The following is a 24489-nucleotide window of genomic DNA, read 5'->3' as shown; positions in this document are numbered from 1 at the left end:
GCACTCTCGATGCTGGCGGCTCTGATATTACAATCACTGTAATGAAGCCACAATTGATTGAATGATTGGCAGCTGGAGACATGTTTGCTGAATGACCTGAGCTACATGAACACGGTGACGAACACAGCGATCTGGGGGACGTGAAGCCACAGAAAGTGCAGCAGGGCTTAAAGCACGGCAGAAGATGGAGGCTAGCTTCTATTTGTTTCACTCGCTCCTGGGCTTGCGCTGGCATTTTGTACGGTGTGTGTAATGTGTGTGTACGTGACAGCGGTCTGAATGGCAGGAGGCAGAGGGGCACTGCTAGGGGTGGTCGAACACAACAAGTGAAGGAGGACAAGGGTACAGATGTGTATGTGTGTGTGTTTAGCTGGACACGGTGGCTTTAAGCGGCGTTTCCACTGACAACGGCTTGCCAACCAGAGGTCTTGCCTGCCACTACCACCACCTAAACCCTATGATTCATCTGGCCCTATCAGTCCAGTGCTATCTGTATCAATCATTAAAAATCATTTATTTTTAGTGGGATGTGGCCTCTCACCCTCCTCCCTGCCCTCTTGCCCCCCTGTGGGGTCCCTCTGCCTCACAGCCCCTCATTAATGAGTGTCAATCTGGAGGGCTGTGGCACTTTTACTGCAAACACCTCCCCTGACAAACGCAGGGCTGCAGTCAACATGAATCATGCAAATGGATGCCAACAAAAGTGACAGCCATGCAATCTACCATCAGATCTCTCACTTGTTTTCCTTCTAATCCCTTGCAAGTGTCTGTTAAAAAGAAACCTCTGTGAGTTACCCTTTTGGGTATTTTTTTGTCAAACGCATCTGAAATTAATGTTACATCTTGAGATATTCTTTTCCATTTTGCCAAATTAGTATTTCAGAACAATGTAAGTTTTTAGGATTAAATTTTCCTTTTGCTTCTATGTCTTTATCCAACTAAAATTAATTTTTCAGAGATGTTCTTTGAACCAATTTGAACAAGGTTTTTTTTTTTTTTGCACGAGAACACGTCATTTTCTTTATTAAATATATTACCATGAAAACAAGAGTTAACAGTTAATCTCGATGATTCTTCTTTAACAAGCATTAAAAATACAGATTTTTGTACCTGGCTTCAGTGCTGTGAGGAAGTGTTTCACTTCCTTCCACTTTATTTTGCCTTTGTTGTCCATCTTCCCATCTTCTTTTTCTGCCGATTTTGAGTCAAACTGTGAACAACCGCGACTAATGTCACAAAGTCAGTTTGATCTAAAACATTTAAATGTAACAAAAAGCCAGAAATGTAATAAATATGTAAAGAGGCAAGTGCTTTTCACACCACTGCACATAAAGATTTAGTTTTTCTTGTCTCCTGATATATAGTCCAGATGTTTACGTCAGAAATCAGAAATATCTCATTAAGACCTTTGCATGACCCCTGCTATAGAAGTTCATGTTTCACAGGGTTGTTGTATTGATCACATTGATATGCACAATTAGCATATGGGGTCAATGTCAGGTCACTTTTTAGGTCACAACCCCTCTCTTCCCCCAGCCTTCAGTTTGCTTGGCCTGACATGACTTTTTAAAGGCTGCCGTTCCATGTAATGCCATAATGGTTTAAGCATTCACAGCAGTTAGTTGTGACAGCATCGCGGAGCTGGCTTTCTGTCTCTGGTGTTGTTATAAATGAATATGCTTCTGTGTATGTATCTGTGCTGCATGTTCCTTTGATTCTCAGGACACTGGCATATTCTAGTAACCAGGCGAACGTCAGAGATCTATTCTAGATGTGTGCTGCAACAGCCGGCCAGCAACAGCAGCGGCGGCGAGGGGGAAGGAATGCTGTCTGTCAGGAGGCCTGGGCAGAGCGAACGCTGATCCGAGGAAGCGGAGATGGCGGCTCTCCTGTTTCGCGGGTTGTGGAAGAGAACGAGAGAGGGGAAAGCAGGGCAGAAAAGCAGGAGAGGGAGTAATGGGGTGAAGTTTGGATGGAGGGAGGTGGGAGTGGTGATGGAGTGGGTGGTGGGGTTAAAGGCATTTGGTTTGGTGCCAGTCGAGCCAGCCCTCTGGCATGCTGCATTCCAAGAGATCAACACCACGGTGTTTCCTTTCACCCCTCCAGCCTGCCTCAGTCTCTGCACAGTTGCTATTAAACATGTAAATTAAGTCCACAACATTTTTAAATGTGCAAAACAAGCAAGGAAAGCAAAAGTGACCCTCTTAAGTTTCGAACAAGGATACTTTATTTCTAATCATGTGCAATGCACCTGCTTTACATTGTAACCTTTGCTATTAAAGTTTTACTGTCGCAGGAGCATATGCAGATGTAATTTTCCATTTGTGTCTAAATGGAAGGCAATAAGCTCAGCTGAAGATGCCAGCCTCAAAATGACAACAAACAAAAGTCAGTCAGTGTGCTGCTCAAATTTATGCTGCCTTCCTGTGAACTCTCTTAAATCACTAAGCAGCTTTTAGTTATGTTTCAGTTATGTGTTAGCAATGTTGGAATGGCCCCAGCTCTGCTGGCGTCCAGCAGCTCGGAGATAGTGAGAAGCTCCTTGAGAGAGGATGATCTGCTATCAGGATATCAACAGATCATTGTCACTCATCTAAATCTATCGTAGGGAAAGATCATTACAATTACATAATAAATGTCACTGACATTAGGTGAGGAGACTTGGAAAACCTCCATGGGATTCATTTTTATCTACTTTTACTGTGTTGCAAATCTGCCTAAATTAGATGTTCTTTGGATGGAGAGGATTAGCATGATGTTTTAGCCACAGATTCTTAATTGGATTTAGGTCAGGATTTGAGTAGGCCATTCTAACACACTGATATGTTTTGATTTATGTTAATCCACTGGATGATGTCATTTTTTTAATGATAAACACCAGAAAAAATATATATATATTTGAGGCTTACACTAATGCCATAGAACATTTATTTTTCAAAGTGGAATTCTGACACAACAAATAATTGTTAAAAATTCATTTTAAATAAAGAATCGAGTAGCAGTTCATATATACTGGGATTTCTTTTTTTACTTCAAAGGAATTTGGCACACTGTCTGCTCTTTAGCCCACACATCATCACTTACTAAATTTCACAGCTCTGTCTCGTCACATTTTGCAGATCTGTTAATCTTGGTGTGTTTTGTTTTTTTTTTGAGACAAGTGACGACACACCTAACTGCAGTAGAGCATTCATGAAAAAAATGAAGCTGCTGGAACTGACTGACTGCAATGACAAGCTCAAGCCTTGGCAGTGCTACGCAACATGATGGAAATGCCACCAATAATGTCGGTGCCAAAACTTTTGTTTCACACTAGTTTTTGCATGATTGCTAATGACTCGAGTGGTGAGATCAGAAGTGACACTTTAAACTTCAAAAAGCTCATCAGGAAAAGCTTGATGCTTTTACCCATACATCTAAGCCACGTTGTTAGTGCTTGCAAAGGTCTGCAAGCAGAGCACTGAATTATAATCTGCAGAGAGATAAATCAGAAACGTAAACAAAGCAATGTGAGCCATGGGTAGAAAATTGATGAAGGAATTGTGTTCCAAAGTCTAGTGAATGAAATTCATTGGCCTCCAATCCGCTAGAAGAGATTTTGGTCTTTTAATAATTAAATTACTTAAAGTCAAAAAAAGGTGCAAAAACATTTTGTTGATAGATTTGACAGCTGACAGCATTACTTTGTTTCTTGATCACATTATAAATGTTTGCGTGAATGTTTAATGTCAATTAGAAACAGTATTTTATGTGCACAGTTTTGATTTATTAAAAGAGTATTTTAGAAAAATATGAATAAAACCATTTATTTTTGATCTTACCAAAAAGACTTTAATAAGAGAGTTAAGCTGAAAGTTATACCCGTCAGTTAAGCTGAGGAAGTCTCCACAATGTGAACGAAGGCAAATAAAACTGAATCTTTACACACAAATAAACAAATATAACGTAAGACAAACAAATAAAACTTTCAACTCAACCAGATCTTGAAAGGCAGTCATTTACGACACACACTTTTATTAGAGCGCTTAACCTAACAGTGACTTTTCTGGACTGTGAGAGGAAGCGGGAGTACCCAGAGAGAACCCACACATGCAAGAGAAGAACATGCAGAACTCCATGCAGAACGAGACCAGGCCAGGATTCAAATCCAGGACCAAGGCAGCGGTGCTACCAGCGGCTCCACCGTGTAGCCCATTGCGTTAAACAGCTGACAATGTATTGATTCAATTGTTTTATTTTAAGCCAAAATGCACCAAGTTGTACAGCAGGACAATAATGCAAAACACACCAGGAAGTCCAGTGAAGGTTTTGAAATGGCCTACTCAAAGTCTGAAGTTAAACCATGGTCAGTAACAATGCTGGATAAATTAAAATTATTCTGCGGAGAAGAGTGGGAGCGTGAACAACCATTTATTACATTTAGGATGTAATTAATTGTCACATATTGTTGGTCAAGTTGGATAACTGCAGCTCCTAATAAAGGAAATCCAAATTGATATCTGTCTGTTGTATCCATTCAGGTTATTTTTTTCTGGTTTAAAGCCAATATTTTTGATTATATAAAATATCTAGATGCAATCAATCAACATAAACAGAAGAAATCTGTAAGAAAGCAAATATTTATATATTTTATTTAAGAAGGTGGGACAATAAAAATTATTCTGTCCTGTAAACTGACTCAGGCCTGGCAATTACTAAAAGCACATTTTATGCTGTTAAACATTGTGTAAAAAAAAGGAAAAAAGTAAACTTTTTAGGTAAAATTTCTAATAGCTATGTAAAACTCTTCTGCGATTACATGATCAGATTGTGTTTTAGTTCTTTAACAATTTAACTGAGTGTCTATGCGTGTTTGTCAGCATGCAGTTTGGTGTGGCAGTGGCTTCTTGTAATGAACATTTGTGCTTGTATTTTAGGGGTGCATCTTCTATGTGTGTGTGGGCGTGTGTCTGTGCGGGGGCGTGTGGGGGTGTGTGTGTGTGTTTATGAGCTGACGCATGTGCCAGAGCGCGCACGCCTGTGTGAGGGCCGACAGTCTGTCAGCTCAGGTTAACCCGATGCCGAGTGGCCACACCTTGGGGGTGCGTGAGCCCAGGAGGCAGGCTCTCTCTCATCAGCAGCATTAGGCCGTCGTGCGTGATGGCTGCTGACCCCCGGCGAAGCATTGGCTGTGTCAGTTGGCCAGTCGGGCCACCAATGATACCGGGTTTTGGGCTCGCTTCCTGCCAGGAGCGCCACTCACTCTCCTGCTGTCGATGGGAAAGATGGCACATTGGTTAATTTGGGAGAGGCATCATCAAGGACACCTTGTTGTAATATGCCCCCGTGTCTCTGAATCATAGAGGCAACGGAGCCTGGAGAGCACTGTGGGATAAACTTTGTCCAACTTTCTGAAGAATAAATTAGAATGTTATTGAAAAGCCTGTTTATTTTAGAACATTTATCTCTAAGTGAAACTCTTTATGTAGATTAACTACACACAGATGGATGTTTAAAAGCCTTTATTTTGGTTAACTTTGAAGATTTTCGATTTATCTAGTAAAACATATTTAAATATTAGAATATTACAACAGATCATTAAAAAACATATAATACAGAAATGTGGGCTCAACGAAAGGAATTCTTAAGAGAATAGTTTGAGAAACACTTCCTGTATTTTACTATAAACTTTAGTGCTATGATCACATAAGGTCAGAGCTTAGCACCTGTACCCTACTCACCTGTTGACTACTAAATGTGCCCAGCTGTTAGTTAAAACTTAGAAAGTTTCAAGGTCCTATTTAAGATCCACTATTTGTGGAGATTTAACTTAAGAAAAACACTCTGGGGTTATTTAACCTATTTTATTTTTAGTCTGTTTTACGAAAATTTTATTATTTGTTTCCTTTTTGTCTGATACTTATTCTCTGAAAAAGTAATTTACAAATTAGTTACTTTAGACTGGCAAAATGATTAGCTGTTCCAGTTTGGTCAGGTTGAAATCAGATGTTACATTACAATTTTTATATTTTTGTCATGTGAACTTTTTAATCCTTTCTCCTTCTCTCCATCATTAATTATTTGGATCAGGTTCAGGTGTATAACCTGTGAACGGAGACATTTGGCTCCTTGCTGTGTGATGGTCAACAATGGCAGCAGGTGCACCGTGGGGAGGATCAACCAGGAGGCACGGCCACCACCAGGAAGTGACCCCAGCAACAGAAACAATGAAAAAAATCCAGGGTTTTGGAGCTTTGAAAATATGAAGTGACAATGGGTGCCCTTTGTGTGGGGAATTGATGTGGTACCAGGCTGACACTGTGCACCCTCTAGGGGTTGATCTCCCAGTCAAGATCAAATGCCAAAACTAGGTCAGGGGGAAAAGAGAACGGGAGATAGGAGGCAAAGGGGGGAGATTCTATTGTGCTAAGAAGTGATGAACACCTTAATGTGTGGAAAGAACCGATATCATCCAACCATCCACTGCTTTGAGTCAAAGTCAGACCTGAGAGTTTTATCAGACATGTATCAGTGGAGATCAGATGTCTTGTGGTTTGGTTGCCAGAGTTGGTTTGGTCCACACTGTTCAGTAGACACCTGTGGTTTTCCACAGTCTTGCAAACAAACGGAAAATACTGCTCAGCAAGGCAGCAAATAAACTTTACAGTTATTTACATATGAGATGTAGAAACACTAAAACATTTTTTTATTTACAGTTTTATTGGATTAGAATATGGGAAATTGACTCCATACACAGGTGCATGTAAACAAATTGAGTTCAGACGTGAAATTCATACATTCATTTTGTATCTAGTAATGTTTTTTATTTTGTGTTCAGAGCTGATGACACCCAAAGCTCTCATTTGATTAGCATATTACATTACTCAACAAAAACAGGACTTTTTATGCAAAAATATTATGTAAAGGTCCACATTCATTGAGAAAGGCTCCTGACTTGTCAGTTGTCTACCAGACAGTCATGGTCTTTTCGTGGCTAAGTCACAATGAAAAGTTAGTAGAAAGTTAGGTGGAAGGGAAACATGTGATATACAATGTTTCCACTAGGATAACTGCAGTCTTGAGAGGTTTGAGATGGAAAGGTCAGTCATGAGTTTGACGAGGATTCACAAGTGCACCTTGAGTCAGAGTGTCAGCAGCCACCACACACACACACACACGTGTCCAGGCATGCAGTGAGCTGTTTCTTCATCAGACAGCAGAGTCATGTTATCTGGACTAACTTGAAAAGGGACTTGGCCGTTGCTCAGTTGAAAGTCATATTTTCAGATGAGGCCAGTGTTAGATTTGACTTGTATATCAAGTTCCCAGAGTCTTGAAAAGAGGCACAGACTCCAACCTGCTTGAGATCCATTGTGAAGTTTCCATAACATGTGAAAATTTGGGGTGCCATGTCATCTGCTGGGGGTGGTCCACTGGGTTCTGTAAAATATAAAAAACTTCAGAGGACTTCATGCTTCCTTCTCCTGATGAGGTGCCACATGGCATTGGTTCAGGAATTTATGCAAAGGAGCCCCAACCAAGCACAGAGGACATATTTGGAATAATGTATGAACCCTTTTCAGTGGATTAAAACATCTTTATGTTTCTATGTTGTGTTCAATCTCCTGAGACACTGAATTTAATATTTTACTAAAGAGATATAGCTTAGCACTGTTTTAAAAAGAAATGCAGGTTGCTGTGAAGAAAATTATATCAAAAAATGCATGATGGCTTTCTTTTCAAAGTGCTATTTTTTTCTTCCATTTCCAAAGGCAAAGCTGGGCTGAGTTCAGCCTCCTCCACAAATGCCCGGTGAGAACATTGTGATATGAACAACAACAGCAATAACAACAGAGGACTGATCTTACCCTCCAGAGGAGCGAGGGTCTGGCTGGTCCCAGCACACCGACCCTCCCTCTGGCCTATGTTTGTCATGAGCTGACCGTTCCATTTAATTAATTAAAATTAGCATCTGTCCCCATGGCATTGACTTGTTACGTCAGATAGAATCAGCTTTTTGTATTTGCTGGGCCCTGGGGGGGCTGCTGGCCCTAACGAGGCCCAAGACCCTAATTATACAATATAAGGGGGAACGGGTGGGGGCACAAGAAAGAGCTGGACACGGAGGAGAGAGGAGGAGAAGAGGAGGCTGAGAGGAGGGGGTCCTGCTGGGCTGAGGGTTACCCTAGAGGAAAACGGTGTATTTATATACCTACACATGATGGAAGGGGAGGTGGAGGAGAAAAGCTGCCCTGAGTCTTTTCCGCTCCCTCTTTCTGGTGCACATCCTCTCTCTTTCTCTGTTTACCTTCTTCTGTCTTTGTCCGGTAGGTCTCTTTCCGCCTTGTTCTCACCTCCATTGTCTCAGTGAAGCAAGGGACACACAAGTCGACAGGGATGTACAGCACAGTCCAGAGCACCGCATCATCTTCGAAATTCTCCCAGTTTATGCTGGGTCATTTGAGATGAATGTTTAATTTACTTGTACTTTGTTGGAATGTCTCAATCTTTAATGAATGTTAAACAAAGCAACCAAAATATTTGGTTTTAGTTTTATCTGACATGAGCTACTTTATTGTGTTCTCTTGCTTGTCCTAAACTTTAACTGGACTTTTTCCTCTTCCCACTCTTCCATAAAGGTCAGATTATAGAGTATGTACCTAAAAGTTGTTTTACTCACATGTTTTCTGAGGTGTGACTCTCTGCAGCTTCTCCAAAGTTACCATTGACCTGTGGGAGGATTTCTATTGATGGATTGAGCAGGTCTCTGTGGAGGTGTTCAAGCTTGTGATATCATTTTAAATCCAATATTTTCTTTTAATTATAACTATATTTTGAGACAACCAATCAAAAATCTTTTATAAAAAGCTTTTTTAATACTTTTTTTTTTGTTGCCACTGTCTGTTGTTATTTGCAGACTGATTTTGATTTTCTTTCAAGGACATTTGAATAATTTGTAGTTATTTTATCATCTACAATTTAATACTGTTGAGGTCTCTATATTGCTGTCTTAGCAAATAATTAAAAAAAGGTTTCATTGTTTTCAGAGAAATCTGATATAAATAGTGTCTGGGGATATTCTGCAGACTTTGAGATTCGCTCTCTGAGCAGCTGCCAGTTGCTTCGGCTGCTTCTCTCAGTCAGAAACCACAGCTGTATCTCTGCCTGGGTTTCATTCTGGTGTCATATCCTGATCCTCTCTCTGTGTCCGAGCTCAGTGAAGACAGATGTTTGTGCTCGGGTGGCCCTGCTGATGAGGGACCAGCCAACGAGAGCAGACAGGATGTGGGCAGCAGCTCGTCCCAGATAGACGCGTGTCAGTAAAACAGTGGGTGACACTGGAGGATGCCCATGTGGTGGGAGATGTTAAAGCTTTCTGAAAGTATCAGAAAGAGCATGAGTGTGTGTGCGGTTGTGTGCGTGCGTTTGCGTGTGCGACTGAGACAGAAAGTGAGTCTCTTTCAATCCAAAGAAAGTCTGCACAAGAGTCAAGAGAAAGACAAAAAACAGACAGACATATTCAGGGCTGTGTGAGGCTGGTAGATTTTTGGTCACACTTAAATGGTTCAAATCACAAACAGAAATTTTATTAAACAAAGAATATGTGTTATTAAAAATATCTATTTTCAAATGATAATTTCAATAATATTTTCACTAATCATATGCAAACCATTAAGTGTTAAGTCATGAATTGATTGTGACTAACCTCATTTTTTGGGAAAAGATCCATTCAATTTCAAAATCATAATTATTGTCTGCAGAATCGGGCCTGTCTGACCATAAAGAACACAAAGGTCCATCTCAGTTTTCCCTAAAAGCATCTTAGTGACGAGCCACTGACAAGACAAAAGTTAAAACCTTCCAGAAAACAACTTTCCAGATACCAGATGTGAGCGATAAGGTTAACATCTGGCCTAAAATTAGTCTGCACTAGAATCCCACTACAAGCCATTTAGTATTCCACTTCTCATTGTGTTTCGCTTCTGTCCAGCTATTAATGAATGAAGGCCAGTTATGCCACAAAACTTTAGAACAAAATAATGGGAAAAGAAAGGCAGCTATATATATTTTAGTAAAAAAGACAAAGGCAGGTGCTAAAACCACACACTGAGGCATGCTACAGGATCCTGCCCTGCAATATGAGACTCCATGTATGTTAATGAAAGCATTGAATTTTCACCTGAAGTGTTAAAGCGGATCAGGCGTTCCTTACTTTGTCAATGGGATGACTAGGATACAGTGTTGTCATTCTCATTACACATTAATCTATTAAATCTTTTTATGCATTACTCATTATTTTAAATAGTTTAATATGTCAAATATTTGGATGAATATTCTTGTGATTATTTGAACAATAGCCAGCATTTAACATGTTCCTTCACATCCAATGTAAGTGCGTGGTTCTGAGATGCCGGCGTGTGTGTGTGTGTGTGGGTGTGTGTGTGTGTGGGCATGTCTCTGGGGGTGTGTGTCCCTTGTAGCTGCGAGGAACTCCTTCAACCAATCTCTGTGTTTGTCACCTGGCAGGCATTCTCAATATAAGCTCTCTAATTGCTCAGAAAATTACGGTTAACGATGATTTCACTTGACACAGGCTGACATTACGGTGACACCACAACGCCTTGTGTGCTCCTCTCCACCCTGGACCCCCTCCCTGTCATCCTCACCCTCCTCACCTCCTCGGGATGTTGCGGTGGCCCCCATTGACCGAAGCCTTACCCCCAGTGACCGCAGCTTGCCCTCTGCTTGTTTAAAGCTGTTCAAAGCAGAGATGTCCCAAAGTTCAATCTGCTTTGGATTTGCTTTCTGCCACCCCTCATCAGTCAGATAATTCATTTGTGAACTAGGATGTACTTCAATTTATGAGTGCCTAAATTTAAAGTGGCTTTTGTTGTTTTCAGCTTTCATGTTGAGAGAGGTTGACTATTGACAAGGTGCAGTTGTGATAATTAGGTGTTCAGAAAGCAAAACAAGCTAGAACAAGTCATTGTCTTTGTAATATTCAATGAAGGAAAACAGTGAAACAACGAAAAGGACAAGATTTTAGCGCTAGAACTGCTTCTAAGGGGTTTGCAATCTTATTTTTTTTAAAAACCCGCAAATCAAAATGAGCTTCAATTAATTATTTTTTAAATTAAATGCAGTACAACTCAGTTTAATTGCTGAATGCACTGCAGCTGGCAAGAGGGGCTGACTGAAAATGACTTATTCACACAGCATCTATGAAAACACTTAAAAGAAATGCATTTGGAATTAACAGAAAAGGAAAAAAAACACTAAAAGGGAATTCAAGAAGAAATTTCACTTTCTGCTATTGTTTTGCTCTAAAGTCTTTTTTTTCACCACTTGATTCACAGCGTATAGGTTTCACAAAATGCATGCAAATTGCACCTATTTTGCATCAAATCACAATTTTATTCCTGTTTGTCATAAGTACAGCAGATACAGAAGTAAATGAAAAGTAGAGATAATATTTTGTAAAACATTTTTATGAAAAATATTAATATTCTAAGAAATATTTTTTTTAAATTATTTTAAATATTTTTAAGTAAGTCCTTGATTCATCAAGGAACTTTTTGAATCAGGAACGTAAGGGACTAGATTCTAGGAATAAAATCAATAAATCAATAAGTTATACTGCAGACTGTAAGACTCTATAAGGATACGTGAATTTTTAAGCATATTGCTGATCCTTCATTAGAATAGAAAAAATATTTGTAAAACTATCAGGCGGCATTCCCCCCAAAATAAACAAATGGAACATTCTGTATTTTATTTTATTTTTTTTTTGAGCAGTGCAATGGTCCACTGTCTTCAATTTTTCTTCTCGATTATCAACACACATGCCAAGTTTTGGTAGATGTTACAATCTGCATACCAAATCAATTTCTTTAAAAATTTGCTCTGTTTGGGTTTTTTTTTACATTAATATAGGCAGAATGTCATGTCACTGCATGAAGAGGTGAAAATTAAGACCACCTTTGGTGTTTGAGAGCATTTTGTTCATGGCCAAAAGTGAGAAAACAAAGTATACAAATGTCTTTCCTTTAAAAATGATTAAAGGTTCTGGGTAAGAAATTAGTGAAAAAGTACTTAAATCTCAAGATTAAAACTTAAGGCCATCAGCGAGCCTTAAGAACTACCATACAATTTAACTTTGAAAGAAAACCATGAAAACTTAAACCTTAAAGAATCACACATTAAAAGTATAATTTAAAATTTTACTGATACACATTTTTTCTGCTCACATGTAATTAATTGCACACGTGAATCTGAATTAACAGCAGTATATGCACATGAGCATGTCCATGGGACACATTTCAACCTATGCAGGTTGAGATGTGTCGCCCCTTTGTCTTGTCAGAGTTAATGTGAGCAGGAGCAGCCAGGCGTGGAGATCAGCAGACAAAAACCCTACTACATCCTTCTCCTGCAGCCTCCCTGCCTTCAGCACAGCGATTAAATATCCTTTAACTGTCCGGGCGGCACCCCTGGCACATCTGGTTTTTATTTAATTTCAGGTCAGAACCTGGACGTCTGTGGCGCTCGGGCTACGATGCATCACTGCTGGCCAGAAGACGGCCGGTGGGCACTGGTGGGGTGGCATATAGGATCAGGGCTGACGTCAGGCGCCTCCCAGGCATCCCCAGCCATAGTGTCACAGCCTAAACCTGTGGCTATAACTGGGTACATATATGGCGGGTGTACATGCAGAATGGGCACTTATGGTAGTGACAGCCAGGTACTAAATCTGTCACATAGTGTAGGAAGATCCTCCATTAACCTGACCTTTTCAAAACACACTTGTGTGCATGGAGCCACGTAGACGACAAACATCACAGCTTTGTGGCTAAGACTCAAGTGCTGCTGATATGCAAAACTGTTAGAACGCCGGAGCAGACGCTGACCTCAGATTTCACCATGATAGTGGGTTTTTATAAAGAATCTAAATCAAAATGTCAGTAGCATTAAAGTTCATGAAGACATTTTTCATCTTTTTCACATGATCCAGCAATAAAATATAATAATAATAATTTGTTTATTATTATGTTGTGGAAAACTGGATTAATGTGCGTTTCCATTCAGATGCAATGTTCCACTGTATGTTCTGATGCAACATTCAGAACATTCAGACATAGCAAAAGAAAACTGAATAATTTTTGAAGAATGTAGATAAAGTCCAAATAAAACCCTTAAAACCTGTAGAAAGTCTGGAGAGCTGCTGATCAAGACCTTGTCCAAAGATCTCAAGAACGTTTCTTACTTGGTTGTGATGTCCCAATGAACTAAATTATACACATGCTGAAGACCTCTTACTGTAAATTATTTTCTGCACCACAAAAACAGACATTGTGGGCAGATCCCACCCACACGTACGGCTGCTACGCTCCTTCGTGGTCTCCGATACACGAACTTTGTCAGTGGAAGTCTCGTGAGTCAGAAGCTACGGTATCTGTGCTGTCTGAGAGGTGCAGACCACTGTTTTAATCAGCTTTTCACCCAGATAGCAGAGTCACTCAGTCTGCCAAGAGACTGATCACTTCCTGTCACTGATCTAGAAATCATACCACTACATGTGTTTAGAAAATGGTTCAGTTGAAAACATTCAGGATAGATGTTCTAACATATCTTCTAATATTTAATTGATCCATCCATCTTTGGTCTTGGTGCCTATCTCCAGCTGTAGTTGGGCAAGAGGTAGAGCATGTTTTAGACAGGTTGCTTGTTCATCACAGGGCAACATATTGACACACAGGCCACATCACCATGTGTACACACACTCATACAAAAAGACAACTTATTGACCAATTAACCTGTCACATTTTTCAGACTGTCTGAGGAAGATCCCAGGTCAGGATTTGAATCCAGGACCGTCTTACTGCGAGGTAAAAGTAGCAGCCTATAACTGTTTACCCCAATGTGCACATTTTATAGAAATGCTTTATATGAAGACAAAGCAGTTTTCAAATGTATCAAAGGTGTGCTTGAATTACTAAGAAAAAAGTATGAACTAAACCAAAGTCTGGGCTGGATGTGATAGAGATGCTGCAGTATGACAGTAAACAGTGTGTAGAAGAGTGGGCCAACTTTCCGTTAGGTTAAGGAGGCATTAATTTTTTCAAATAGGACCAGGTTGTGCAGCTTTATCCCTCAATGAATGAAACCATCATCATTTACTAAGCTTTTTCTTGCCTGATATTAAAACATTTAAGTGCGACAAGACAGAAAAACAACTATGACAAAAATTAGTAAAAGCATAAATACTTTTTCAAAGCACTGTGTATACACACAAATAGAGTTTCAATAACCCACCTGAAGTCACAAATGTAACCAGAGTAATTGATAAAGACAATTATGTGATTTTGGCATTTTCAGCAAACCAATCACCAGTCAGGGCTAATCAACCGAAACTCTTCATTCTGGCCACTAGCTATTTTCTCATGAATCTCTTATTTATATGACTCCACACCTTTAGTTTAAGGTTGTTCCTTTTGTCTCCCATCTAACAAAGTTCCTCATATTATGCAATTTATTAATAAAAACTCAATATGATATGTTCCCAAGCTTAACACTAATCATACCCACACAAACACCATGATGACTTATGTTAATGTAATTTTATTTGAAACGGCATTTAAAAGTAAGGTAGTTGGACCAAAGAGATGTACACCCACTGAAACAAATCAAGAAACAAATCATTGAAATAATAAGTAAAATATATATTAAAAAATAACCCCTCCCAACCCCACTAGGGACAAGGGTGTAAGAAAATGGATGGATGTATGTATGTATGTATGGATGTATGGATGGATGTATGGATGGATGTATGTATGTATGTATGGATGGATGGATGGATGGATGGATGGATGGATGGATGGATGGAAGGAAGAAAAAGAGTAAAAGTGAACTGTTTACAATAAAACTTAATGTAGACCCTAGAATCTCAAAATGAATTGGATGCAATCCATCGAACTGCACACAACTCTTCATCATGATTAAGATAATAGTCCACTTGAACTGCCCTCTCTGTTTAAAAGTTTTTAATCTACCCGAAGGACCCCCGGTTCTTCCTGTTAGGCGCTCCCGTCACTCATCCCAACGCAGTGATGGAGGTGTGGTGGAAGTGGAGGCGCTGGCGGTGGTTGCTGAGGATGCGTGATGTGTTGTGACAGCGGGAGCCAGGGCTGGCGGGCGGTCACCACGCGGCACCATATTGCCGGGCTCCCCGGGGATGAGGGATCAGCATGCCAGCCTTGCCAAGAAGTGCTAATAGGCGCAACACGTCTTGCTTTCACACATTAAGGCAAGCGGAGGGTGACAGATCAGAGCTGTGATACTGCTGCCTGTGAGGAAAAAAAGGGGTCACACCACTCATTGCCATGCGGTGCAGTCTAATGATGAAAAGTCCCCAAGTTGAGCAATGTGCCCACCAATCACTGGGCTGAAGCCTCTGCAGTCAGATGTTTCTCAGACTCCCTCATGTCTCGGAGTTTTAGAGACTCGCTCTTCAGTGCTGCTGCACAACTCCATATTGTAACTGACAATAAACATAGAAGTGTTGAAATGGGATCAACACTTTTTGAAGAAGACGTTCACATTCTCACCCAAAGCGGCCGGGCTCAATAGGACCGCCACCGGCTACGACACCTCCACTGCTTTTGTTACCAAAACCCCACAGCTTGAGCACAGTCTGCTCAGCTAAAGACCTGAGTTTCTTGTTACTCCCACCTGGGGGAGGGGGCATATGGTGGATCTGGCAGACCCTTCAGCACCTGCCTTCATTTGTTTGTCTCAGAGACACTTTGGCATTGTTCATGTCATGGTGGTTTGATGAGCAGAAAACAGATCTGAGTTCATTTTGCTGCTCAAATTGGAGTAATTTTCAAGTCAAGTGCTAATGATTGACAGCTGTTGGAAAGTAATAGCCATGTTTTGGGTGTGTTGGTACATTTAACCATGAAATAACACCTAAGATTGAATTAACATTTTGATCACAGGTGTGCAATTGATTCTTAATGTAAAAATGAAAGATTACAGTGGATGGATGGATGGATGGATGGATGGATGGATGGATGGATGGATGGATGGATCAAAGAGTCTGTGGTCACTGTGTTGATTCTTCTTCCTTTTCATTTCACTCTAATTTCATGGATATTAAATTCTGGTTCTACTGCAGACTGATGGTGACCAACTCTTGTCTTTTTTAAAATGTTAATTTATTTTTTATCCTCAATCCAACTGAGTTCAACCTAATTTGAAAGAAAAAGTTGGCAAAAATGTCACTTTCTAGACATGCAAAGCTGGGAGAAATTTACCTGCAGCTTTAATTGCATTTCAATTCAATTCCCATTTATTTTCTACCATGACATAAAATCTCAACAAACAATCAAAGAGCAGGAAGTGAGAATTAGATGTTTAGAGTTAATATAAAAGATCACTCTAATGCTAATGACATCTGCCAGTTTCTCCTAATCCAAGTCTTTTGGCTGAATGGGAAGAGCCACAAGGAAGAAGCCTCAAAGCAGCAGATCAGAAATTAGGCATAAGCTGTTCAAAAAAAAAAAAAGAGAGAAAGCACACGGGTTTACTGTTTGAGTGCTCTGCTTGGAAACCTTTTGGTAACCTTTACAACCTTCCTTTTTTTGTTGTTGGAGTGATCTCAGCAGGTATCATACATGCTCTGTCTGCCTCCAAAAAGGTCATTTTTTCCATGTCAGTGGGCCAAAGATGAACTCCCTGGTACTGTGTGTTTGGCATCTAGGAAGATACTCTAGTGAAGACCCTTGTAATATGTCAGTGGCTGTCTGCTCTTGATTAAATATTAAAGCAGAAGTCAGAGCTGGCTGTAAGAGCTGCTACCACATAAAACAGCTCACTTCTAATACAGACTACAGTTACCTTTTGGCATCCAATATTGATAATGTGTTACGAGTACGAACATGCTAACGCAGAGGCGTGCACGTATTAAGACACTGAATTAAGCTAAATGTTTGATATTGGATTCTGTGGGACATATGGAGTTTAAAAGTAAAATGTTAATGTGAAATTATGAAAATGAAATAAATGATTTATGGAGATGGTGGCTCACCTCTGTGTCACCCCTAATCCTGAAGTCAGGACCAATCTGTGGTCCAAGATTGTCACATGACTGTTCGTTAAAAAGATTATAAAAATCTTTCTCCTCACATGTGGAATTACATACATAAACTCTTCTTCTTCAGAATGCTGGGAATAAACTTTAAAAAGTATAAAAAGTGATTGCTTTTGATTTTCTTTTTAAATAAATATTGCACAGTGTGTAGCCCAGAGCATCTGAACAATTATGGCAGTAGTACAGTCATTACATGTGTGGTTGTATGCAAAAAAGTAATGGAGTTTTTGTTTTTTAAATAATGCCATTGTAATTTTAAAAATTGTAAACATTTTGATAATCTTTCTGTAACGTTTTAAAGTTACTTAGAAGTGTCTGGAATGACAAAACTATTGCAAACCATGAAGCTTAACATAAGTAAAAGCCTGACCATGTTTAGGTGTGTTATCGTTCTAATCAACACATAAGCTTAGAGTTGTAAGTTGATCATGTTAATGTAAGGCAGTTTCTTACAATGCAGCATTAATACAAATAAATAAATAAGCAGAGTTGAAACTACTTGGGTTACAGGCTCCTTGTGGTTCCTAAAGGAGATTGCAGCTAATCTCAACAAAAGTGGCAGTAGCAAACTGTGTTACATTTTTAAGGTCAAGCTGAGAGCAAATATATTTATTTTTGCATCATACCACAGTTGAAAATGAACCAGATAAATATTAGATGAAACTACATGTTTTATTTTCCTGTTCGAATCCAATCCAGCATTAGAACTGCACCAGAGTGCAGGAAGTTAAAACAGTCCAAACCGTTTGAAAATCTTTGGCTTAAAAATGTTTTCCAATTTCTTTGTTGCTTATAAGAATAACAATAGAAAAGGCATCTATTCTTGATTTTATTTATGTACAAGCTAATATTAGCACTGCAGCACAGCTGGCCAACACCAGAAGTTAAAAATGTAGCAGATATTATAGGGAGGGAAGGGCTGCTCTGTTAGGCAGAACCTCAAAAGCTTGGAAACTGCAGCTCCTCCAAGGAGGAACTTCATCCGAGGAGGAGCTTCGACCTCACAGGCGGTGCTAGGTCTGCCCAAGCGTTTTGCACAGCTGAATGGTTGCCATGGGAGATTAAAGTATTTCTCAAACAACCATGAAAGAATCATAGTAAAACTCCAGGTATGTTTTTGATGAGGGAATAACATTCTAACATGATGTAGAGCTCAAAAAGTCAGTTATATGTAACACCGCTCCTTTAAATAGTTGTTTCTCCCTCGCCACCTGTCTACGTCGCATCTCTCTCCTCTTCCTCCAGACCCTGTGTTACGACTGGCTCAAGGTCATAACAATAACGGGAGACCATGCAGGGATTAAAGTGCATAAAAAGGAATGTTTATTAACACAAACAACAATGGATTGAGGATGTCAGTATCAGTGGTGTAATGCAAATGCTTGGATGTGGTGTATGAGCGTATATGGAGTTGTTGAAGTGCAAAAACAAAGACAAACTCAAATGTGCAAAAAGGAGGGGAGCTGAGGCCTGGCAACAAAACACCGCAAGCATCAAGGCAGAGTGGACGCCGATGGCGACCCAGAAGGTGGAGACAGCCAGGTTTAAATGCTCTGTGCTCCAAATTAATAAAATCAGCAGCACCTGTAAAGGGGAGGAGCACAAAGACAGACAACAAGACACCTGCAACCCAGCTCATAAGGCCCAGGGCCGTAACACCCTGACTTGATAAATTAAATCTTTAGCTGAGGTGACTACAGCACCAATATGAATTTTTATGTGGCCAAATAATGAACAGATTATTACTCCAATTAATAAATAGTAAAAACATTCAAATAGAAAACAGTGCGTTATCTCGCTTGCTAATTTCAGAAAACATATCTCCCAGGCTCGTCATCTTCCCTCTTCACTCTTCATCCCTTTGTGATTCCTCTGTTACACCTTAACAGATAAACTTGACTAGAATCTTTTTTCACTCATCTGTCATCCCTCCTGATCCATCCATCCATCCATCCACCGCATCCTCCATCCCCCCTCTGACGCCTGCAGTCCCCGGGGCAGTGCTATGCTTGCTGAAGCGCTGTGTTGTGAACGAGTTTGCTGCCTGCCATCAATATGGGTGAGTTACAGAGGTCAGCGGTTCAAACGCAGTTCACCGCCTCTCGTCGACACTGGCTGCGCCTCTACCCGCGCAGATTGGCGAAGTGTTGGAGCGTGTAAGTGTGTGTTTGTGTTGCATCTGTGTGCAGATGCAGGGGGTGTCTGCTTGGATCTGACTTTGTCTCCAAGTATAAATACACAATGCTTACCGTGTATTTGTATCTTCAGACAGTTTGCCCTCTTAGCATGCGTGTTAACTCACTCAGCCACAGAACCAGGGGCTTCGATCTCTGCCCTGTTTTCAGGCAGCCAACGTAATGAACATGTTGTCAGCGGGGCATGTGGGACACAAGCACTGATTTCTGCATGAACAGCAGGTGGTCAAAGTGTTTTTGATCAGCACTATCACTGTTTACATCTGAGAGGAAATGTCACAACAGTCAATACAGTAGTAGATGCTGCTCTGCCTGAATGTAATTTGAATATCTGAAATCTTTATCTTTACAAAAACACCCAAGCACTGCCTTTTAGTTATTGGCTAATTGTTTCTCTTCCATACATTTGTGTCCCCATTAACTAAATTAGAGCAGGGATATAATTGCAGATTATACATGGTGCCAAACTGATCATTTTGCTCTCCCTTTTGTCTTTTTGGACTTGTGAAATAGTCCAATACATGAACGGTGCAACTCTCACATGACATTTGAACATAACAGCTGCTAGAGAACTAATGCATTTGCAACTCAAAAATCACATTGCCTTGTTATACAATGTGACAATAATGATCTTACAGTAAAAACTAATTTGACTAATATCTCTCAGATCACTTAGGCCCCTTATAGGTAATTGTAATATCAGGTCCAGACAGTCACTTTTGCAAATCATTTGTTAAATTCATTGTTCTTTTTGATATGAAGAATTTGTTGAGAGTGCAAGGCTGCCTTCTAAACTGTAAGAAAACTCTTGCAAAGTAACTTGGTCAATTATGTTTTTATTCAACACTCTTCAGCACAGAATTAACAGCCAACAGAAGTTATCCAAGTCATCTTTGTCTTCCTTAAAAAATAGACAAACATCATATGATGAAGATGAACTTAGAAAGTGATAAAACTATGACATTTTTACATGCATGCATTGTGTGCACAATTATCAGGCAAGTGAATGTTTTCACCATGTCATAATTTTTGTGCATATTTTCCAACTCCACCCTGGAGAGCTTGAAAAAAATGCTTAAAGAGGTTGCATTGTGTTTTCATAGCACCATCAGGTAATACTATATACATCAAATATGAATTAAAATAAATTTGACTTTGATATTTAAAGCCTTGAAATTGGGCCTCTGTCTCTTTAATAACTCCATCTCTTTCTGAAACACTTCAGGAAGTCATCACAACAGCGCTCCTGTCTTAACCTTTTAACAATGTTTTTACTAGTAGTTTATATAAAGAACGTAGCAGATGCCCAGTTCCACCAGGCATTTGCTAATTGCTGCTGCTAGTCTGAAGGAACTCAATGGGAGAGTTGCGGTGGAATGTGAGGTGGAAACTGTAAACTCCTCCTTAGAGCTGCAGTGCTGGGTCCACCCTGGAGTTTTGCACAACTGAATGGTTACCATGGGCGATAAATGATTTCTTAAACATGCATGAAACATGTTTAAACATGTCCAACACTCCAGGTATGTATTTTATGAGAGAATAACATCCTAACATGATGTGAAGCTCAAAAAAGTTGAGTTACTATAACACTGGCCCAATAAAGGCTGTTTCTGTTCGATTCTCTTCTATTCTATGGTAAATGATTACATTTTAGTCAACCGGTACTTTTCTCGCCTGAGTCTGGCCTTAACTCTGTGGTGACCAAAAAGCATGGTGCCTCCAGGTTGCAGCAAGAACAAAAATGTTTTAGTGTGGATGATGTTTCTAAGTGAAAAAGAATTTCAAGAAGCACAGAAACGAGCAACTTCAAACAGAAAAGTACTTTTTCAAAAACGATGATGCATCCCTTTGATGTATTCAGGCCACAAGAGAGTGAGAGTAAATTTCAGCGCACCATAGGAAAGAATGATCAGAACTTATCAGAATTGCTCTGTTTCATGTAAATGAGTAAAACATGATTATGGCAAAAGAGAAAAACCATTCCATGGCATTTTTACATCTTACATTATAGTTTTTAAAGAGAAATTAAATCAGCTAAAGTCAGTATCAGTATAAAAGAAAGATTGGTTTAAAGTTAGTAGACCTTTCTTTAACATAAGATAAAATTCAATGCTCATCAAATAAAGATACAATAGTTTGTTTTTCCACTAGTTTTTCAAATATTTTATCACAATAAAAATCTACTCAGAGCTGATGAGATTGTTCAGAGCAAGTCCATTTGTATTTTCCAATGAGTTTTCCTTTGTTTTTGCATGATTTTGATTAACTTCATTCTCTGTTGTGTATCCATTTTTTATGTAGCTGTGAAAAACCTTCAGAGCCGTGAGTGAGAACACTACATGAACCGATGGATCATTTTAACACTTTAAGTCGCAGAGGACCAGAGCAGAACAAAATGACAGTATTGTATGTGTCTGGATTATTGAATTTCTGTTACTTTGTGTGGTTTTCCAGTGTTGTACACTTGCTACACAATCAATAATCCTACCTCTCAGCACACACTCACTGCCCACTTCATTGGGTACACCTGTCCATTTCCTGCAAAACAGAGAAGGTGATTTAGCCAATTAGATGACAGCAACTCAATGAATTTAGTAACCTAGACCTGCTGGAGAAAACTTACTGGAGTTTGAACTGAGCATCAGAATGGAGAAAAAACAGAAGTGACTTACAAAATGGTATGGTTGATCTTGGTAGATAAGTCCTTAACATTGTCCCTCCCTAAAGTTTTAACCAGCTCTATCGGTCACCCTTTTGATCTGTAAAGACGACACTCGAGAAAATGTAATGCTTACTGGTTTTCTCCACACAGTCAACGACTGTATGGTGTCTTTTACTGCTTTCCACTTTTGTATTTTTATGACGTAAAGGATGTTGAACTGCCTTGTTGCCGAAATGTGGTAGACAAACAAACTTGATTGATTAATTTTGAAAGTTTTCTGGGCCAGCAACAGTTGTGTTGATGAAAATGCGTCACTGACACTGGAAGTCAGAGGAGAATGGGCAGGCTGATTCAAGCTAACACACTGTAGCTTAAATAGCCTTTCTGTTACAGTCATTATATGCAGAATACCACCTGAATGCACAACATGAAAAAACTTTGAAACAGATGGATTGCAGCAGCACAGCACATCATAAGCAATGCAACACAACTCTGGATCAAGGTCATATTTGTAGCTGGTTTTTAAACATTTTACCTGGCAGACTAAGGGTGTGATAATAACGATGGATTGAATAGCCCTCCTCATGCTTGGGAAGTTGTTTCATAACCTAACCTTGCTTTAAATTTCTCCAGTTTTATTTCCGACCTCTCTGCCGCATTCCTTGGTCTAAATGATTTTAGTTTGTTCTCTAATATCCTCTAACAAACTTCAGAGGCCTTCATAAAACAGCTACATTTATACTGAGATGAAATTACGTGCAGCATTTGTAAAAGAAAATGGAAATACCATTTTCAATTCATTTCATAGCTATGCACCACTTTGTCTTGGTCTATCACATATCTCAATAAAGCACATTGAAGTTTGTGTTTGTAATGTCGCAAAATGTAAAAATAAAAAATCTTAATTTTTTTAATTGATTAAAAATAATTATAGCTGGGGTAACAGTTCAGACTAATAGGCTAATTTATATGTTGTTATAGGTCCTGTTTTTGAATTGATATATAAAAAATTAATTGACATGTGTATTAAAAAAAAGGAGTAATGCAGAGAAGTTGGTGTCCTCTGCCTTACAGTACCAAGATGAACTCTGCACTGATAAAATGTGACTCCAGTCTGCTGCAAGGTAAAGTAAGACGATGTTCTGTGGTTTGTGTGGTTTATGTGGCCACCTAGTGGACCGCTGCAGCACTTCCCACATGGAAACAAAACACAACATGGAAAATCTTTTCCAGAACTACAAATGGGTAATCCCACAAGTTTATAACACACAAGCTGGGTGCTGATGAATCACAGGTGTGAGGTTTATAAGTAACTATGTGGTTTAAACCTGGCTTAGGTTGAAAGTGAAACATTGCACATAAGATTTAAATGTTATGCTATATTACATTGTTCATCACTCCAAAAAAAGGTTTCTAGAAAAAGTGTTTTTTTTTGAGAAAATCGTGTCAAATTTGATCTGAAACTTTATTTGCATGCAAATTTAAAACTGTTTCCAGCATGTTTCACTCTGTCATTAAAGTGTAAAGTTTTAAGCCTCCCTAATTTCCATCATATTTTGCTTCCAAGGAGCCAAATGTTCATTTTAATCCATTAACCCTGTTTCTATTAACAGTATTTTTTATTTTTAGATCTCCGGACTCATTTGACTTTCTGGACAAGTGGAATATTTATCATTATTCCACTTGTCTCACTTTTCGAAAAAATTTCAGCACACTGTCGGTGTGGTTTTAAGGCCAGTGAAAAAGGGAAAAAACACAATTTAAACCAAAGAGTGGACGATTTGACTAACTTGTTGAGTCAGAAAATAAAATTGCTAAAGAAGTCAAAGTGGTTTGGTGCTTAGCTTGGCAAAAGTAGTTCGATATAAGACCAATTTATTAGATGCAAAAAACTGTCTAAATAATTTCCAATAGAAGTAATACAGGCCTCTCTTGGCTCAGTCAAGGTCAGGGTTCATGATTCAACAATAAGAGGGAGAAACTGGGAAACAGTGACTGCTGACCTAAAAACAAAATACAAAAACCAGTCTCATCTGCCAAAACACCTGAAATTTTTGGAAGCTGTGCATCTTGATAAGTCTTTCATAGAAAAACAAAAACGTCAGTACTGGTGGTGGAAGTGTCATGGCCATGCCGGGCTGCTCTGATGGTTCAGCACCTCAACAGAAAATCTAAAATCCTGAAAGAGAATATATTTCTAAGTTCTAAAGAAATTTATCATGCTGCTGCTATGTGTATATGTGCAATAATTAATCAATCAAATAGAGATTTAAATTTAATTTTAGAGTGTTTTCACACCTGGTAGTCCAGTAGACTCAGTTTGTTTGAGTCAAAAATTGCACCAAGAACCACTGAAGGAAATAACACAAAAGCCTCTGAAGAACTTCCTTATTCACAAAATGTAAATAAAAATTCAGTGACGTCAGATTGTAGTGTTTGTATGATTTCTCTTTGGTCTTTGGCAAAGGAATGCAAGCAATTTCTCTGGCTAACACCAGACT

Source organism: Xiphophorus maculatus, chromosome 10, assembly GCF_002775205.1.
Source record: "Xiphophorus maculatus strain JP 163 A chromosome 10, X_maculatus-5.0-male, whole genome shotgun sequence".
NCBI classification, from domain to species: Eukaryota; Metazoa; Chordata; class Actinopteri; order Cyprinodontiformes; family Poeciliidae; genus Xiphophorus; species Xiphophorus maculatus.
The sequence above is the reverse complement of the archived record's forward strand: the minus strand, read 5'-3'. Positions refer to the sequence as shown.